Genomic DNA, 20978 nt, shown 5'->3' with positions numbered 1-20978 from the left:
CGCACGGGAACCCCTCTTGTGACAGTGTACAATACGATCGGTATTCCAGCTGATCCTCCTCCCTATCACCGTCTGTTGTTTCTGATTTTCCTGCTTCAGATCTGGTCACTGTCCTCCGTGCCGTGGATACAGGAATGTGTCGAATTCCGAAGTAACTGGTGATGTCACAGAACGGTAGGGTTAAAGGTTCGGGTGAAAGGTCAGGTGCGCAGTGGCTCTGTGGCGCAATGGATAGCGCATTGGACTTCTAGACGTGGAGTATGTGAAGGCATTCAAAGGTTGTGGGTTCGAGTCCCACCAGAGTCGACTCTTGCAGTAATTTATATTGTGCTTGTTCTTTCTGAAAGAGCTCGCATTTCAGGTAGAAGTGTCATCCCTCTGCTGTGGAACGTGTTTCTCCTTATGGTGTGTACTGGATGCAACTGAAAGTCTTCTAAGGTGCTCAGAAGATGGTTTTGGTCGAAGCACAACCGCCAAGCCCTAGAAGTGCCCCCTTCTCTTTTGTTCCGCGAGCACTGCCGATCGCCTCATGCAGACGACGAACAGGGCACAATCAGCAACAGGTTAAGAACACACTGGCCATCCTGACAGGAAGCAATAAACACAGCCTAGGTACTGAGGCACAGAGGTGTGAGTGGCTGCTGAGCCAGTTTGAACCACACCTTGGGCAGAGAGGGAGGGGGCAGGAAACAAAGAAGTGATAGGGCCCATAACACCTGAGGTCTGCATACTCCCAGTTCTCAAACGACCCAAGCCTCCTCCTGATAAGCAGCGGAAAACCCCCTGGGTGGGGGGGGGGAGTGGCTAACGGAAGGGCTAAGAAGATCGAAGCCTGAATAGTGGGGCACTCTCTCTTTCCGCAAAGCCCTCGACCCAGGACAGGCAGCGCAAGGGAAACCGCAGGCTGCGAGACCACACAGGAGAGGAACCATGGGTCCAGGAACTGCAGATCACGCGAGCCATTGGCAGTGGAATGGAGGTACTGTGCAGAGACTTTGATTAGCTCTAGGCAAGGACCATAGAAACTGGCCCGGCGAACCGCTATTGAAATGAGGGGAATGTGTGGTGCAGCCTGCAGGAGGACTCCCCACATAGCCCAAAGAGAGATTTGGGAAATTGGATGTGTGGCATCCCTCTTCTATGTGCAGCTGCTCTTCTTTGTAGCGTCAAAGACTTTCTAACGCCCTCTCTTTGTTACCTAAAAGGACTGCTGACCCGTGGGAATCCATTGTGGCCCTTGGAAGTATCTTTTGGGGCTGCAGATGCTGGTTTTGAGTGTCTTGGGGTAATAGTGAATGTTGATGTACTTAGAACATAAAAGGGGAACTCGTGTGATATTGTTTTGTTCTAGTCAGTGAGTGCATTGGTGATTCTGGGAGATGAACAGGAACTGTGGAAAAGTTGAGGGAGACCAGCATCCCCTTTGTGTTTGCTAGGAAGCGCAGTCGTACACGAGGCAGGAGTAGACCACGTCCGAGCGATCACCTTGCTCTGACACCATTAAGGCTGCAAGTATTTCACGGTAGAGACATCTTTAGTATTTTACTCATCACGTTAAAGGAAGGACGCGATGGCTTTCGTGGGATGGGGTTAGGAGGAGCAAAGATCTTGGTTCCACTGGGGATCGAACCCAGGACCTTCTGCGTGTAAAGCAGACGTGATAACCACTACACTATGGAACCTCAGGACAGAGTCTGCCTCCAGAAGGAATAGGATCCGCACGGGAACCCCTCTTGTGACAGTGTACAATACGATCGGTATTCCAGCTGATCCTCCTCCCTATCACCGTCTGTTGCTTCTGATTTTCCTGCTTCAGATCTGGTCACTGTCCTCCGTGCCGTGGATACAGGAATGTGTCGAATTCCAAAGTAACTGGTGATGTCACAGAACGGTAGGGTTAAAGGTTCGGGTGAAAGGTCAGGTGCGCAGTGGCTCTGTGGCGCAATGGATAGCGCATTGGACTTCTAGACGTGGAGTATGTGAAGGCATTCAAAGGTTGTGGGTTCGAGTCCCACCAGAGTCGACTCTTGCACTAATTTATATTGTGCTTGTTCTTTCTGAAAGAGCTCGCATTTCAAGTAGAAGTGTCATCCCTCTGCTGTGGAACGTGTTTCTCCTTATGGTGTGTACTGGATGCGTCTGAGAGTCTTTTAAGGTGCTCAGAAGATGGCTTTGGTCGAAGCACACCCGCCAAGCCCTAGAAGTGCCCCCTTCTCTTTTGTTCCGCGAGCACTGCCGATCGCCTCATGCAGACGACGAACAGGGCACAATCAGCAACAGGTTAAGAACACACTGGCCATCCTGACAGGAAGCAATAAACACAGCTTAGGTACTGAGGCACAGAGGTGTGAGTGGCTGCTGATCCAGTTTGAACCACACCTTGGGCAGAGAGGGAGGGGGCAGGAAACAAAGAAGTGATAGGGCCCATAACACCTGAGGTCTGCATACTCCCAGTTCTCAAACGACCCAAGCCTCCTCCTGATAAGCAGCGGAAAACCCCCTGGGTGGGGGGGGGAGTGGCTAACGGAAGGGCTAAGAAGATCGAAGCCTGAACAGAGGGGCACTCTCTCTTTCCGCAAAGCCCTCGACCCAGGACAGGCAGCGCAAGGGAAACCGCAGGCTGCGAGACCACACAGGAGAGGAACCATGGGTCCAGGAACTGCAGATCACGTGAGCCATTGGCAGTGGAATGGAGGTAATGTGCAGAGACTTTGATTAGCTCTAGGCAAGGACCATAGAAACTGGCCCGGCGAACCGCTATTGAAATGAGGGGAATGTGTGGTGCAGCCTGCAGGAGGACTCCCCACATAGCCCAAAGAGAGATTTGGGAAATTGGATGTGTGGCATCCCTCTTCTATGTGCAGCTGCTCTTCTTTGTAACGTCAAAGACTTTCTAACGCCCTCTCTTTGTTACCTAAAAGGACTGCTAAAAAACTAGGAAATTTGTTTCACATGGTCCAAATTCTAAATTTGAGACTCTTTTAACATAACTGTTAGCGATTCGTATGAGAAACTGAAACCAGTGAATGAACCCACTTGCAGGAGCTGATATAACCTAGCCATGATCCAAAGAAAGCCGTAGTCTAAGAAACGAGCCGAGAGTCCAGGGGAAGCCAGAGATCCAAACAGGGAACGAGTTACCGAAGCCAAACCGTGAACTGTGATCCGAAACCATAGATAATAGAGCAACCCGAGAGTCCAGGGGAAGCCAGAGATCCAAAACAGAGAGTGAGTACTGAAGCCAAGCCGTGATCCAAAAAACCGTCGTTAAAAGGGGGAAAAACCGTAATCCGATAACCAAGAAAGACACAAAGCAGAAGAAGGAGTAGCGCAACTAGGAAGCTCGAAAGGAAAACTAATACCGAGCGAGGAGGTAGGAAAAGACAGGTGTTTAAGTACAGGATGAGACGGGGGTGTGGTGGTGAATAAGTAAACTGATAGGTAGACTGATGAAGTAAGGCCATGTTGCCGGGAGGCAGGGATCGTAACAATAACAGTCAATAAGTGAAAACTAGTCCATTAGTACTCAAGGTTCTTTTTCCAATTAAAGAATTTAAGTTGTACTGCTTAGACTTTTATTAGTTTTACTAAACTGTGTATTACAGCATGTTAAACATTAATTAAACACAAATTAAAAGTAGGTAAATTTTATAAAAGCAAGATTGCTCAGTTGGATATATAAAAAAGAGTTTATTTTTATCCATGATGTGCTTCTTTCAGGTTTACCTCCACTTGCAGAAAATCCAAAGGTAAATTTTGGTAGCTGAAAATAAAAACATTAGTATAATGTAATATGTACCTAATGTACACACAGTAGATGGTAGTGGTAGCTAAATATAAAAAAGTACACACCAGTATTCCACTTTCTTCATAAATACTTTATGCATCAAAGCCTTTAACTTGGTGACTTGTGGGTTATGGTTTTAATGTACTTGTTCTAACATTATAAAGTTTATACTGTACTTCATAAAAAGTTATAACGTTTTATCCTTTTCTAAGAGTACGTAGTAAGAACACCACTTGCTGTTACTGTATTATTGTAAAAAAAAAGATACCACTTGATAGTAATACTAATATGGATTCATGTAACTAAGCAGGTAAAATGGATGTTTTGGAAACATTTTCACATTTGTTTTTTTTTAAAAAAAGCTTTTATTGTCCTTATAGTCGTAATGGGCAATAGACTGTAATGTAGCGTGCTGCACCCAGGCCAATCAAAGCCCGATCAGAGAATTACTTTTGGTTTGTTACATAGCTGAATAGAAAAAAATAGTCCACTATTATAGCTTATTGTAAATGTGATGTATCTCTTTGAGGTTTACATCCGAATTGAGAAAATCTATATTCTGTCTTAATCCAAATTTCAGAATTTAACAATTTAACTTTAAATTTAAAACTTTAAACCATATATTCTGTAAACTGAAGAGTTATAGAGGATACACGTTGTGTATCACCTCTTTTTATATTTGTAAGAATGCTCCAATTTAAAGGCAATAAGGAATATATTATTAATAATGAATGACCATGGACGAGCTGTAAACTGAAGTGTTACAGAGAAGACACGTTGAGTTTTGTCTTTAGCTTGGAATTTCACCTTTAGAGCGATCCTTTTGGCTATATTTTTTACATTACAGTTATATTTTTTAACTTTAAATTTGGATGAAGAAAAAATATTTCACATATACTGTATCGTACTGTCTCATACTGTATATACAGTATATTTATACAGTATATGAACTCACTGCCATTCATTGCCATGTGCACTACTGTTTTGGTATATCTGTGGATCTGACTTCATGGATTCACGGAACAGCGGGAGATGAGACCCGGAGGGGGGGTTATTTTGAATAGACTATGAATGAGTCCCTGAGGCACATTGTCCAAGTTTCAGAATTATAAAAAATAAACCTTGGGTGAAATTGCAAGAGAGAAAAAGATATCTTCTCAGAAGTCGTGTACTGTGCAAAGTAGGTGATTTTGACAAACAGCTAATGTTGCTTAAAGAATTTAAGATCTATCTGACTGTGCTGTAGCTCTCACGTAATTGAGCAGAAAGTCACCTTGCTCTCACAAGTGGCTCTGTTACAGTTTGTGTTAACATACTGCACACTTTTGAATGTATTTTTATCACCTTTATCACCTTTACCTTTCTGGGGCCTGGGGGTATATCGATTCCTCAGTTTAACATCCAATACATCCCCAGTAAACCGAGAGACTAAAACCCGCTATCGATTTAACATCTGGCTTGCGACATTTCTCAAACTGCTCCAAAGTCAGGCGCAGAGTAAAATGAACCGAATGCCATGATGGACACCACAGTTACCTTTAATACAACTAATATCTAACAATAATAATAAGTAATATTAACAACCCCAAGTGCAGCACGCGTGAACTAAGGAAAAAAAGTAGCTCCACAAAACAAATCAAAGATCCTAAACATCCCCACTATAGTTACGGCGAGGTGGAAGTGGGAAGCTGATTTTTAAAACAATTTTTAAAGAAAATCAAAAATAAGAAACAATGACATGTCCCTGCCTAACTTAAACATTGCATGATTTTAAAAGCTTAAACTTTAAAAGGTAGAACCTCAATTATATTCACCATTGTATTAAAAGTTACAACAAATACAAATTGTAACACAAATATCATAGTCGACATCCCTCCCCAAGAGGGTGCTCCACTACTCCCGTCATTACCTCTGCGTGATTGCTGGTATATTCTCCAGGTGCGCCTTGTTTTGTCTCCCTCCATTTATTCCCAGTGCCTCCAGTGATCAGGGCTCAGCATTAGAGTTTGGATGTCGCGAGACCCCGCCTGTCACCAGGCTGCTGAATGCTCCAGGCTTTGGACTCATGGACTGTGCACTGACCCTCCTTCAGACCCGCTCGGATTTGGGGGCCAGTTTCCCGAACTGTCACAGTTACTTTGTTGCACTATTAAAACCCTGTGTGTTTTCCCCCCGAATTACGCCCCCTGTTTCCTTCAGCCCTTACCGCTTCGCATAGGGTCTAATGTACGGAGCCAATCCGTAACAAAAAATCCCAAACCTTTTAAAACAGAGACTCTTAACTCTACTTCACACCTGCATGTGAAGATCATGGTGTGCCCAGCAGTTTTTTTATTTGGATTACACTATGAATGAGTCCCTGAGGCATACCATCCAAGGTTTCAAAATTTTAAAAAAATCAAACCTATGGATGAGAGAAACGGGTATCTTTTGAGAAGTTGTGTACTGATTGCAAAGAATCTGATTTTGACAAACCTTAAAGAGCTTATTTTGCTTCAAGAATTTAAAATCTGTCTGTCTGACTGTATTGCAGCTGTCACGCCCTCTGCAGCCAGGGGGCACTCCTTCTCTGTCCTGTCCCTAGTTTCCGGTCTGCTGTCCTTCCTGTCCCTCTCTTTCCCTTGGGCTATATATTTCCGGGTCTTGCACTCTGTCCTGTCTCAGCATTGATGTTCGGATGTCCTGAGACCCGCCTAGCACCAGGGCGCCCCACGTCCGCTCCCTGAGGGCATAGGTTTCTATACGGCATTCCTGAACTCTTTGCACTAATGAGCCTGGGCCTTTTTCCCGTCTCGTCGCTATGCATATGGGTCTTTTTCCGCTTTCCTGCTCCCCATGGTTAGTCCCTTTGGACGTCCGTGACAGCAGCTTATTTCATTGAACTGTTCGGACACCTACAGAGATACCTGATCTAAATTGAAGGTCTGCTTTTTTCACGTTTTTGTTATGTGAAATGTTTTTGCACTTGATAAACTCCGAGATCCTGACTGATTTGACTTTGTATTTGCCCCATTAAGCTGAAACAGAAAAAGAAGACGGTCTGTAGTTAATCTTTTTGAAATGCGATTCATTATATTATTTGTTAATTATTATTATTGTTAATAATAATAATTATTATTATATTTATCATAAAACTACTAACATTGATACAGGTGCTGCTGCTGTTCATAGCCTCTTATTAATTTAAAATGCGCTGAACTCTGCCACAGGCTTCCCTTTGAATTAGTAACACACGTATCACCTTTGTCTGTCAGGGGGGTCGGGAGCCCAGTACCCCGCTATGAGAACATGAATGTATATTGAACATTTAAATACTGTGATATATAAAATTAATACCCTGATACAACCAGCTGAATACATATAAATTAATTAAATTAAATTAATATTCTTAACGGCGCTCAGAAACGTATTGGTAGCGAATTCTTAAAAAAAGAAGCTTTATATTTCGGAAAAGACATTGTTACACAAGGAAGTGAAACGTGTTACAGTTATGATCAGGAGAAAAAAAAGTTTTTTTTATTTATTTGTGGCTGCTGCAGTTGCACCCTTTGCAATGGTTAGATAGTAAATTTCTTCAGTTATTTTCCTGCAAGCTAGTCGAAGAAGTAGGTGACTCAAAGCTCGAAGGCCAGTGGGTGCAGCAGCAGCGTTGTCTATTTTGCAATAGACAATGAAACGCTCACAGTTTGTAATCCAGGGTGCTGCGAATGAGGTCCACTTTGATACAGTACAAATAAATGTATTTCCCACAATACTTTAAAACCATACAGCATTACACTGTATGCACGTGGCACGTCTTTGTTTTAAAACTACAGTGCAGAAAACAGTATAGTGTTTCTAAAAACAGGACGTTTGATTGCCGATTGCCTTATGTTAAAGCATGACAAACATTGACAAGAGAGGGCATGCTACTGAAAATCCCGTCCCCATTCCCAAGCAAAACTGTATATTTTACATAACAAACACAGCGGTGTGTCACACTCCTAGCCTTTGTGAGAAAATGTTAAAGAAGTGCGGAGCTTCATGGAATACGTAAAAGTTCATTCCAAACTGAAAAAACTGAAAAAAGACTCAGCATGTGACCATTTTTCTTCATCTTACAGATCGTCCAAGGTCATTCATTATTAATATTATTAATAATATCTTATGTATCGCATTAAATTTGGAACATTTTTACAAGTGTAAATCCACCAGTCCATCTATTTTCTTACCGTTTTATCCAGGACAGGTACCAGTCTCACCCACACTATTTGGTTACATTTTTTTACGCTTTTGACTGTCTTCAGAGTGCTTTGACTGATGCTTAAAAATGTAACATAACGCATACTGTGGAGAAAGAGCTATTGAGTACAGAACATCTTTCAACCTGTGAAAAGGTTTGCATATGTAGTTTATTCTTATCTGTGTGAAAACAGGAAATACAGAGGGAGTTTCAGAAATTAAAGAGAGGTCTGGAACACCCTGTCTCACAAAAGGCATTTTAATAAAAAAAGCGAAGGTTGTGAAAACAGTGACAAAACACCCTGAACAAAATACAATTTCAAAATAAAGCAATTTGAAATTATTAGTTGTTATTAATAAATTCATAGTGTTAATAATGATCAGATATGTTATTATAGTTCAGTTTCAGCAGACCTTTTTAATACCGTTTCGGTATTCTCGATTAATTGTCCCACTTGAATGAAGAAGGTATTTTGAATTGACTTGAATTAAACCAGTTGAATTGTTTTTTACTCCCACTGTTGACGGTATTCACGTTTGCCCACTCAATATAACAACTTTGAGCACGTTTTGATATTTAGAAATACCAAAAAGAAAATCATTATAGTGTGTCCATAATATTTACTATTTTTTTAAAAGGAATCTTTACTTGTTAAAGGAAAATGTGTGCCCTGAGCAGGAATCAAACACAGGCGTCCAGAATACGAGGCAGGTACCAAGGCCATTGAATCAACATGCCACTTCGAAACATGTCCCAGAGCTTAAAGGGACAGGCAAAATGTTTCCAAAGTAATCATGAGTGAATGAATCAAATCAATGCAGATGTTTACAAAGAAAGAGAACTGCAGTAATACTTTGAGCTATATAAGAAATTCAGGGACTGTTGTGTATTTTTTTAAACTACCACCACCAGCCATATACGGTTTGTATAATATTTTTATATTCTCAAATTGATATAGTTTATGACGTTCAGAGACATTATGCTCCTGTTATTTTTATGCTCAGCTACCGAAATTCCCATTCAGTTGTAAAATTCCATATTAAGCAGTTTTAAACATGCACAGTACAGAGATTAAATGAAGAAATAATTTCACTAATAACTAATGCACCACAAGTGCCACCTGTTGATCATTTTGGCCAGAGAATCACGTACTGCGGTAGCCTGTAGCTCAATTCCCATGGTAATGGGGCTTTACCGTGTATTTTGAATGGCTACATCTGTACCTCCAATAACTAATCCTGCAGATTAATTGTCACATACAGTATAAAAATCATGGGCATATGTTCTCATATTCAAAGCTACTCATACTCAGCACTAGATTGCTGATCAATAACATGAGACATCTTGTTCACAGTATAACATTACCACCTGCTCTGGAGGCTATGCTTAGTTTAGTGCTGTGTGGGTGTCAGAATACATGGGCTATGAATAACCAAAAATGTCAATGACAAGTGCATGCAGACATCAGAGAAGGGAAATTCAAGAGAATAATATTATTCAAAATTCATAAACGTATTTGAAAACTACTGATAAACTACTGATGATCTGATGTGACAAAATGCTTATGCAGACTTCCACCAAACAATAAAAACAGTTAACGGTAACAATATCTTTGAATTACAGGTAAAAACCATACAGATATATAAATTCAGACTAAAATATATTTTATCCCATTGCTTGGTCCCATTTTTTTCACATATAATCAATTATATTTCGTACTGCTAGTAATTCCAATCAGCATGCCAGTAATTGTAATTAAGTATGGATTGCACAGTGATTTCATAATGTCTGGCCATTATATTACAATCACAATATAGGTCCAGTAAATCTATTAGATAGATAAATACACATTTAACAGCTAACTAGCTGGGGTTCTGCCAAAGTAATGTTCTTTAAAGTGTGAGCAATGTTCTGCAAGTAGACAATATCTTTATTAAGGTTCAAATTATTTTAACAGCAGACTGCAGCAATAGTTAAAATGTAACTACATTTTATAACAAAATTATAAAATTCAGACATATTAGTCAAAAGCATATAGGAACTTTCTCACATTATTCTTATTCACATTTTAAAATAAATCTTGGAGAGCAAAATCCTGTACTGGGGTTTGGTTAGAAATAGATGTCAAAAACATATTCAAATGCAGAGTTAGTTGCCCATGTGTTCTTCAAAATGCATGTCCCAGGCAATAAGTATAAAAGAGATTCATCACCAAAATATTATTTTCTTGAATAGGATTTAAGAGCATTTTGCTTCCTTGCATGAATTTATCATATTAAAAGTTAATTATTTTTTTGTTTAATAAGAGATATAGAGCATTTCTGTTTCCTTTACCTTTCAGCCACAAAATGCTTCAGAGAGATCCTGTACACATAATTATGCAGCTTCTTATCAGATTAGTAATTCACTGTTATCATGGCAGTGCAGACTCATTGTAGAATCTCACTCAGTTTTCCCCTGGCTAATCGTAGATTTCCAGCTCCAGTGGAAAGGCTGTAATTCTTAATTGCTTAAGGGTTTGAATGTATAATTGAATGTATCATCAAACTTTTCTTTCCTTTTCATTATTCGTTTTAATGTCTTGTGTTTCTACTGAAAAACATCCTTTCAGGGCAGACCTCCAGGGGAGATCCAAGTCTGATATAATCCTATCTGTGTATTTTTTTGCAAACATAAGATTCTTTATTCTGCTTGCAGCAACTATTCCATCACCAGTTTTTGCTTTGACGAACACTGCTTAGAGGGTTTTGATATCCCTTGAATGATTCTGCTCAGAGTATACTTGAAAAAATTAAGTGCTGTCAGTAGGTCACACACTATGGATTTGATGCTGCAATATCTTGCTCTTAAAACACTTTACATTCCAACTAAATCTCCAGCTTTCACATTGTCATTTAAGAATGACATTAAACAATAGTAATATATTTGTTACAGTTTAAGCACTGGGTATTTTATCTGATTTTCTCTTTAGGCCCGACTATGTGACTGTTTTGTTTTTCAGGACCAGTATTATCATGGACTGAGGCTTCAAAACATGCATTTGATTCCTTATGCAATATGAAAAGACAACAAATGCAGTCAAGCAATATATTAGGTGAGGCATGCATCATTAATATGTTAATATAATTTAAATTAATACATTAAACATTAATACAAAATTTGAGTTAAACTGAAAAAAGGGATTCTAATGCTGTTCTGCAAAGAGTAAATTTCATTATTCAATTTTAAATCAGCATTCCAGGGGAGAACCGTGTCATGGAATTTTATCAAAGAAGAGCCAGAAGAGGTGTTCTCATTCATTCAGTAGGACATTTATTCATACTGCAATATGGGAACAGCATCCTTCTGACTGTGCAGACAGTGGAAGCAGATTCATAGCGCGTCGGGAGGGTGCCTTGTTTTATATCTTTTGCTGATACAACACTTCAAGGATAGGCGAAGGAGTAATTTTCCATTCATTATAGGTTTCTGCTTTAAGCAAAGAAAGAGAGTAGTTACGCAAAAAACTACCTTTTTCATGCGGCAGAGATAAACATTATTAAAACATCCCATGCCCTTGACTCGCTGGGTGCAATCTCACTTTGTTCTAAGAATCCAGTTGCTTCTGCAGCACAGCTCTGCCCGTAAACAACATTTTTAGGATAAAACACTTTCTCTCAGTAACTTTCCATTACAACCAATTATCGTTAATATTGAACAATTGAGAATAGGGTTCTGTTGCGGATGGGTTTACAGAGCAGATGGAGTAGGATCCTGTTCCAGTTCAGGAGGCAAGACAGCAGCCAAAACAAAGTCGCAATCCAAAGAGTTGTCGAAAACGGGAGTCAGAAGTCCTTTATCTTGAGGGAATGTCCGAACTTCAGGCCAGATCCAAGGTGAGTAGTTCAAAATGTGAAAGATCAGGAGCCGTGTAGACTGAGAGAGAACACCAAAGCAGGTAGAAAGCTCAAAAGGAATACTGCTTAAATACTTTAATAGGGTGGAGTGATTGAGCAAGGTGGTAGGTGAATTTCTAACCTGCTTTTATATTTCTCTTGAAAATTATGGCTAAAATCAATGCAACACTTATAACTCCAGCAGAAGCATATATCCTCCATCGTGCATCCGAACTGGTTTCACTGGATACTATTCCATCACTTTCATTACCTGAAGAAATAAAAAGTAGAGTCAAGGCACCTAACTCTTATTTTGTAGATGAATTCACAAACCATAAGATGTTACTGCAATTGTAGAAACACTCTATGGTTATTGGACACTTGAGCGCTAAAAGATTGAGAAAGTGAAATGTTAAGGGTTGGATTTGACTCAAATTTGAGTAGCTTGGACCGAAGTCATAAACCAGGGGTATCCAAACTATGGCCCGCGGGCCAGTTGCAGCCCGCCACTGTTACTGAAATGGCCCACGAGAACTATAATTAGATTTGGCCCAGTATGAAGTAAAATATGCAGTTCCTATTTTGAACATTAGGTGTCCTCATCTGATAAAATCAAATCTCAAAACTTTATTTCTGTACCTTAAGGTTAGCAAGCTTTTCAAAATCGCAGAACCAAAGAATCGAAAAAATGGACAGCGAATGCAGGAGATTCCAGCCACGCTGATAAAATGAATACTTTTCCCCCAAGTTCAGAGGCAAGTGTGTCTGTGATGTGCTCCGAATCTCCACAACAACACTCACACCTGACTCAATAGCGATTCTGCAGTCCAAGGCACAGCATTACTGTTCCCATTAGTAGAGTCATCACTAGTGACTAAACTTTGTGAAATCTTACGGGTATATTAAAATAAGATAATATTATTATTTATATAGGTCATTTCAAGCTTACAGTACAAAATGCTTAAAACTCACCTATTACAGTGGTATCCTAAATTAAAAGGCAATTTGGTTATTGGAATGCACTTATATCGGGTATTATTTGATTATTTTTATTATTAGGGGTAGCCTGTGGCCCGCCACTCCATATTTTGTTTTCCATCTGGCCCACAATAAAAAAAGTCTGGACACCCCTGTCTTAAACCATCCAAGACTTTTCACGTGTTTCTGCCTGTGGGGAAGGAAGCCAGCCATGTTAATCTAACTCAGTGAACATGTGGACATGTGGTATATAATGTACACTCACTTCAATTTCAGATTTCAAAAGTGATTTTTTATTTGTTTCTTAATTTGCTTTTCTTTGAACACAGGAAGGAAACCACCTTGAATGATACAAACCAAGTCGTGAACAGATCTGATGAATACTTCTTTTGTACCACATACTGCCTGTAATGTTGGCCTATAAACGGTCACTCATGTCAATGTGTCGCTTTGTAATATCTTCTTCTAAATATGTCTTGATTAAGCGCTGAATTCTTTTGTCTGTTACAGACTGAGATTACACTTTTTGAATTTTGTTAAAATCTTTACCCATAATCATGCACTTGTCTTTAACTTGCTACAGTATGAACATTTTTTACACAAAAGGTACTACAGTAGGTAGGACAGGGTAGTTAAATAAAAGGTTTTGTGATGTACACTGATGACACAGTGTAGCTGAGTATACAATTCCAGGCCGAGGAGTCCAAGGGGTCAAAGCAGTGGGTCTCCTTTCTGCATTCAGGTAGTGCAGCCAGACAAAAAAATACAACAGTGTTTGTGTGTTATTGTTAACTTTGTAAGTCCCATCCATATGCTCTGCTGTATTCATCTAAACTAAATTTTATTTAATTAGAGTCTCCATTGTTTTCTCATTGGTAATGAATGTGACTTTAGAAAATGATGCGCTGTTTATAAAGAACAAAAAACACATCTCACACAGAGTATTTGGTATTGTCAAGTGTCAGCAAACTTTTTACTCACCCTGTGCAGATACGTTAAAATGCATCGTATGCGTCCCATTAGGCTCAATAATCTCACACCTGTAACTCCCTTCATCAGAACTCTGAAAGTGTGATATGTGAAGAAAGTGACTGTCTTTCTTCTTCATTATTGTTATTCTGGAATCACCACACCTGCTTTTTACAGTATTGTCGTCAAACCGGAAATACACCGAACACTCAGTCCCACTGGTCCTCTTGAATTCCCATCTTTCAATCACTAGTTCCTTAACTGTCCAGTTCAAACATTGTAGAGACACATCCGTCCCCGTGATAAAACTTACATGCTGAGTTTCTGTAAAAAATAATTTAAACATTGTTATCGAAAAAGAGTATTGTGACATAATTAAACGTTTCCATTATCAAACATATGTTTATGAGCTAGACCACAATTTATGATGTTCTCCTCCAAAAGCTAATTAAAAATGAAAGTTGAAAAAATGGACAAATTAATAACTTTAGTAATGTTACAAATGGGAGGAGGCCAGTATTTAACTGCTATCAACCTGTTTGAATACTTGGGCCAAATGTTCCATTAGCCCATTAGGTAATTAGTGACTAATTGATCTACAGATCTCATTCAGCCTTTTCTTGAAAGATACTGTACCATTGTATTGGCTTTAGCAAAATGGCAAGTACTGTGTTCCAGACTCCCACAGTCTTTTTGCTAAAACAGTTTTTAAATGCACTTCTCTGTTGTGTAAAGTATAGAGTATAAATGGCAAGGACACTTGAATTGTGACCAAAATAGAAATAATGAGAAATAATAAATAAACATCTAAATATAATTATCAGTGTAGTTCCAGTGTTCCCTCTGGACATTTAAGGGAGCACATTTTAATAATTGTGTCTTTTGGCAAGATTTTCCTTTGAGTTTAAATTGACAGTGCTTGCATTATTCTAAATTGTGAAGTTCCTTTTATGTTTCACTAAGTTCTGCCATATTATGCTATGCAAAGATATGTGCATGACCAAGGGCAGTGATAAAAACCATCCAGCTCTGTCTGCTCTTAACAGCAATGATAAGGCTACTTATCCTTCCTACAGATATTTTCTGTTATTACTATTTAGTGGAGCTGTTGTTTCTCTTACCTTGAGTTTGAATTTGTCTCAGCAGTAGAACAAAAGCACAGACAACTGTGTCCACTTGCATGCTGTTTGACTGCAAAATTAAAAGAGATATACAGTTTACAGCAGGAGCTCTATTAAAGTGAATGTAAGCCAGCAGACAGAATAGAAATTTGAATGTCCTGCTCAAGGAAACTGTGGTTCTCACTTTACGTAACCTCTAATAGCCTAATGCTTCAGGTTTGCTCAGACGTTTGACTGTGTGCCCAAAAAAGACGAAAACAAAGGTAGTACACAGTTTTCTGTACTGTGCTTCAGAACAAAACAAGAAATGAAAGCAACTGTGTTAGAAACAGAAGCTACCATCATTCTGATAAATTGTCACCCCCCCAGAAGAAGCTGGCACGAAACCACACATTTTCCAATTGTTTTCTCATTTGGGTTGGGTCTCTGTAATTTTAATTTCCATGGGTATCACCTTCCATAAATTAAAGCATCATTTAAAGTGAAAGCAGCCTCAGATTTGTCTCCAGTACAAACTTTGACTGTCTTCCATGTGTTGTAGATGTGCAGCAATATTCACAAATCAAGAGTAAAAAGAAAAAGAGTACAGATAATTTTATTTTTAGAGGCATAACCAAAGGTTTGGTGAAGCTCACAGGAAAATGTAAACAAAATTTACAGGATGGTTAGGTTCATGTTCAATGTACTTCTGAGTTTATCACTATTGTTCAGTATTATTGCTTAAGGCATTAATGGTAACCCACTACTGACGCGGCCTTGTCTGCTTAGTTGCTGAGATCTATAAAGATCAGGCTGTACGATGATAATGCTCCTACCTAATAAGTTGTAGAGTAAGGGAACATAGTGAGGGAGTTTAAAGATGAAGGTATAAGATAAAGGTGTCTCTTTGCACTGGATTCATCAGAACTCCCATGTGCTCTCAAAGCTTCATTGGGCCTGGTGGTGGCAGGTGAGGGTATCCCTTTCAGCAGAAAGTTTGGCGAAAATGTAATCTTCCTCAATGCTCTCCAGCTGGGCCAATTTAAATGTTAAATTTAAATGTTTAAATGTAGACAATACTGTCTCATTTCAGCTTCTTGCAGTCCTGTTGGATACCCATCTCTTCTTGTATGCAGAAGACATCAGAGGAGATGAGGTCAGTGTTGAGACACTGAGGCCATCTGCAATAAAATCCCCCAGCGGAGTGCATCACTATACCAAAACAGTGACTTAACAGGTTTGAGTTCCAGACTCCACTGCGAAATGAATTGCACTCCGTAGGTTCTAGCACAAGCAGGACACATCACTGGACGTCAGTGTCACGCCCGACATCCCTCCCTAGAGGGCGCTCCACTGCTCCCATTATTGTTCGTGTGATTTAGTTCTCCAGGTGTACCCTTTTAGTGTTATTATTTAAAGACTAGCTCCTCCAGTCCTCAGGGCTCATCATTAGGGTAAGATGTCGCGAGGCCTGCCTAGCACCAGGAAACCCTACGTCCGTCTCCTGAGGGCATAGGCCTCATCCCCGACACCTCCCGTTTCCTGAGCCCGGGGTCTGGAGGATCTCGCCCCGTCACCCTTGGACCTCCATGTTTCGTTCGTCTGTGTGCTCCCCTCTCCCGGGGTTTTTAACTTTGTCGCGTTCCAGGATGGATTTCCAGTTTATGGACTTTCGGACCGTGCTTTGACCTGCCCTTGGACCCGTTTGGATTTGGATGCCGTTTTGTCTTCCCCGTACACTGTCTCACGGACTGTCACTATTATTTTGTGCACTATTAAACCCCTGTGTGTTCCTTTTTACCACGCCTCCTGTTTTCTCCAGCTCTTACCGCATCGCATAGGGTCTTCTACAATATCTGACACGGATTCCAGTCCGTGTCCGTTACAGTCAGCACAAGGTCTTTATCAAAATACAGATATTTTTTTAGAATATAAATAAATATTTGTGGCACAAATCTGTAATGGTGTACATTAAGTCATTCATAGTCATTTTTCGTCTTTTCTCTGAATGACTAAAGGACTAAAAGACTAAAGGCCATGTGCAAAACACCTTGACATTGCATACAATATTCATCATCATCACGTACTCTAACTGGAAAACACAATTATCTATGTAAATAACTATGCACATATACCCACCAAAGAAAAGAATGCTGAAAATGTATCTTCACATAATTACTGTTTTCCAGCAATTAACAAAAATAATAGCTAAATACTATGAAGGGAACCTAATAAATCTTAATCAATGTGTTAACACCTCTAATTTTACACTAATTTTATAAATATTTAATGTTGTTCTGATCTAGACACGGGCATTTCTCTGAGTAATACTAACAACTATAAAATGTTTTAATGTCAGAAAAGTACCCATTTACATTAAACAATCATATCAAGAAATGAACTAAAATTCCTTTTTTTTTCCAAGTAAAGATGCTTCTCTTTTTCTATTCTAAACTGTGTTTTTTCATACAAACATCATTTTTATGTGCAATTAGTCTGATTTCATTATATTTATTTGGAAAATAAATAAAATCTACTTTTTAACATAAAAATTGAAAAATAATTTTCATTAACAATAGTAGTACATCTACTATAATTAAAGACTGAATGTAAAAATGATTTTCCTGAGTAATTATTTAAAGCAGTCTGTGCAGCTCACGTACTCTCCAAGTTTCAAACTGTGTCTTCAGTGGTAAACTCAGAAGGAAACAGCCACTGACTTCAGTAATCAAATCAGGAAGTGTTCCAAACTTCTTCAGTAGCTGCAAAAACAAAAACAAGCTACTATTCATCCTTATTCCGAGAGTTTGTAAGTGTAGAGTTTCCCGTGTTCTAATTTTTGTGAGGTTAATTTTAGTGATGAGCTGCTATACCATCTTACCTTTTGTATCCAATTAAGCCTTAGAACGAGCTCTGTGTCGAGGGCTCAGACATTAGATAAGCAATAATAATTGACAATCAATTAGTAATTATTCCAGGTAAATTGAGAACCCCAAGGCTCATTACAGCTTTGTAGCAATGTAGGACACACTAAGAAAAGTTTTGTATCTCCATGCAGTAAAAATATCTTGTGGCAGCAAAAATGATTCTTTTGATACCTGTATTAAAATTAATTAGAGGAATATGCAACTGCTATTGGTATATGTTTTTCCCAACATTCAGGAAAAGTCCAGGATTAAAGATCTAATACTTACACACTAAGTTTCAGACTAATTCTACATCAGAGTGCTAATTCACAGTGGTTTCAGTCCCCCCGTGTGTCATTAATAGGGGAACTCTATAGATAGGAGCAGATTTCGTTTCTGTTTTGTCTGGTTACGGAAGTTTCAGCTTTTATGATATGACCACAGTAGGTTGCTGTAGCAAAGTCCTGATTATTTAGAAGGTCAGCAGAGTGGCCATTGTTTTCCATTTCAATTTCTCCATTAATTTCAAGAGGTAGTTTTCTGTACTTGCAGATTATTGTTTAGAAATGCAGGGAAATTTATGAAAATGTTTTGCAGTAAAGTGATGAACATGTGCTGTAAGAAACTGTTAATACTATAATAGCAGCATCTACAATGACATGAGCTGTAAGAACTGACTGTTAATACTGTAATGGCAGCATTACGGTGTTTTTGTTGTTGATGGTTGTGTTTATATGTATTGTTACAATAGTTGTGTTACGGGTGCTGGTCCAGGGTCCTGTGAAGTGCATAGTTTAGGACCCTATGGACATGGTACAATCCAGAAGTACAGTGGATATAAAAAGTCTAAACACCCTTATTGAAATTGCAGGTTTTTGTGATGAAAAGCCAGAAATCAAGATAAATCATGTCAGACATTTTTCCATCTTTAATGTGATCTTGCAACCAACAAAATTCAAGAGAAAAACAAATAGATAATTATTAGGAAAAATAATGTTACCGCCACGGACTGAGATCCGTGCCAGGTCTTGTATGATGTGATGCGGTAAGAGCTGGAGAAAACAGGAGGCGTGGTAAAAGGAAACACACAGAGGTTTAGTAGTGCACAAAATAATAGTGACAATCCATGAGACAGTGAGCGGGGGAGACAAAGAATGGCATCCAAATCCAAACGGGTCCAAAGGCAGGTCAGGGCACAGTCCGGGAGTCCAGCGGCGAGTAATCCATCCTGGGACGCAACAAGGTTAAAATCCCCGGGAAGGGGGAAAACACAAACACGGCCAAAAGATGGAGGTCCAAGGGTGACATGGTGAGATCCTCCAGACCCCGGGCTCAGGAAGCTGGAGGTGTCGGAGATAAGGCCTATACCCTCAGGAGACGGACGTAGGGTTTTCCTGGCTTGAGCTACTCCCAGTCTTATTGTTATTTACTACTTGGTTTTTGGTCTCCTGGTTTCGGTTTGGTACTTTTTCTTTCGTTCTGGTTTTGACTCTCAGCTTCCTTATGGATTATGACTCCAACTCTGGTTATTTGTACCTACGGCTTTCTGACCTCAGATTGTTCTTTTGACTACGCCTTTTGGAGTTTGCCCTGGTTTTCTGCATAGGTTCCTCACTACTAATTCCTAACAAATAATTGAAATTAAAAAACCTACAACAACCTGGTTGCATAAGTGAGCACATCCTTTTATTACGGGGGCTGTAGCTGTGTTCAGAGTTAACCAATCAGATAATGTGACACCACAGGGACATTGACAAGATCAGGACAACCGTCCAAAGTTGATGACAAGACAAGGAGAAAACTTATCAGGGAGGCTACCAAGAGGCCTACACCAACATTGAAGGAGCTGCAGGAATTTCTGGCAGGTATTGACCACTAATTGTATATGACAACAATCTCCCCTATTCTGCAGACGTCTGGGCTATGGGGATGGTGGCAAGATTTCTCACAAGCAAGAACATCCAAACCTGTCTACATTTTGCAAAAAAATACATTCAATCACCCTAAAACACATGGAGAAAATGTAATATGGTCTGATCAGACAAAGGGTGAACTTTTTGGCCTTAAATCTAAAAGATATGTTTGGTGCAAAGACAACACAGCTCATTATCCAAAGAATACTATACCTACTGTGAAGGATGGTGGTGGCAGCATCATGCTTCGGGGCTGCTTCTCTTCAGCTGGGACAGGGGCTCTAATCAAGATAGATGGGATAATGAATAGCTCAAAATATCAAGATATCTTGGCACAAGACCTGCTGGCCTCTGTCAGAAAGCTGAAGATGAAGAGGAATTATACCTTCCAACATGATAACGACCCAAAGCGCACATCCAAATCAACCAAGGAATGGCTTCAGAAAGGGAAGGTCAAAGTCTTGGAATGGCCCAGTTAGAGCTCAGACCTCAATCCCATAGAAAACCTGTGGAATGACCTAAAGAGGGCTGTGCAGGAGATCCCCTGGCAATATGAAGGAGCTTGAACTTTTTTACAAGGAAGAGTGGGATAAAATTGCAAAGTCCAGGTGTGCAAAGTTGATAGAGACTTATTTACAAAGACTTACTGCTGTAATCAATGCTAAAGGTGCTTCCACAAAGTATTAGTTGGGGGGTGCACACTTATGCAACCAGGGTGTTGTAGGTTTTTAATTTCAATTATTTTCCTAATAATTATCTATTTGTTTTTCTCCTGAATTAGGTTGGTTGCAAGGTTATATTAAAGATGGAAAAATGTCTGACATGATTTACTGTATCTTGATTTCTGGCTTTACATCACGAAAACCTGCAATTTTAATAAGGATGTGTAGACTTTCAATATCCATTGTAGCTGGAAAAGGACAACTGGGAAAATATGCTGAAGGATCAGGAAGGGATGTTAGACAGGGGTCGTGAGGATGGTGATCCGGTATTTGGGGAGCGTGGCACAAGCAAACAAGTCCAAACAGTCCAAATAGGAAACCGGGGCGCAGTCCAGGGTCAAAGTGCCGGGAGAGCCATCCAAGACAGACAAGGTTAAAATCTGGAACGGGATCCGGAACAGGAAAAGGGAGTTAAAAACAGGATAACGAGGCCAGGTGCTCCCAGCCCCAGACTCAGATGGTCAGGACGCCAGGGAATAAGGCCTACCCACGGGCGACCCGCGAGC

At 39.8% G+C, this 20978-nt stretch overlaps 1 long non-coding RNA gene and 3 other non-coding genes across 4 annotated transcripts; 2 read left to right on the top strand and 2 right to left on the bottom strand.

Moving 5' to 3' along the window:
* Positions 1-213: 213 nt before the first annotated feature.
* On the top strand, positions 214-306 carry trnar-ucu (transfer RNA arginine (anticodon UCU)). The gene is made up of 2 exons: positions 214-250; positions 271-306. It is a non-coding gene; the product is annotated as a tRNA-Arg (tRNA).
* A 1303-nt stretch (positions 307-1609) lies between these two features.
* trnav-uac (transfer RNA valine (anticodon UAC)) lies at positions 1610-1682 on the bottom strand. Its single transcript has one exon. It is a non-coding gene; the product is annotated as a tRNA-Val (tRNA).
* Positions 1683-1930: 248 nt separating this feature from the next.
* trnar-ucu (transfer RNA arginine (anticodon UCU)) lies at positions 1931-2023 on the top strand. The gene is made up of 2 exons: positions 1931-1967; positions 1988-2023. It is a non-coding gene; the product is annotated as a tRNA-Arg (tRNA).
* Positions 2024-11298: 9275 nt separating this feature from the next.
* LOC138223160 (uncharacterized) lies at positions 11299-15089 on the bottom strand. Its single transcript, XR_011181679.1, has 3 exons — positions 14953-15089; positions 13844-14155; positions 11299-12155 (listed from the first exon to the last, which is right to left on the bottom strand). It is a non-coding gene; the product is annotated as an uncharacterized lncRNA (long non-coding RNA).
* Positions 15090-20978: the final 5889 nt, after the last annotated feature.

The sequence above is a fragment of the Lepisosteus oculatus genome, chromosome 15, assembly GCF_040954835.1.
Source record: "Lepisosteus oculatus isolate fLepOcu1 chromosome 15, fLepOcu1.hap2, whole genome shotgun sequence".
Lineage (NCBI taxonomy): Eukaryota > Metazoa > Chordata > Actinopteri > Semionotiformes > Lepisosteidae > Lepisosteus > Lepisosteus oculatus.
This window is presented reverse-complemented; position numbering and strand designations above follow the sequence as displayed.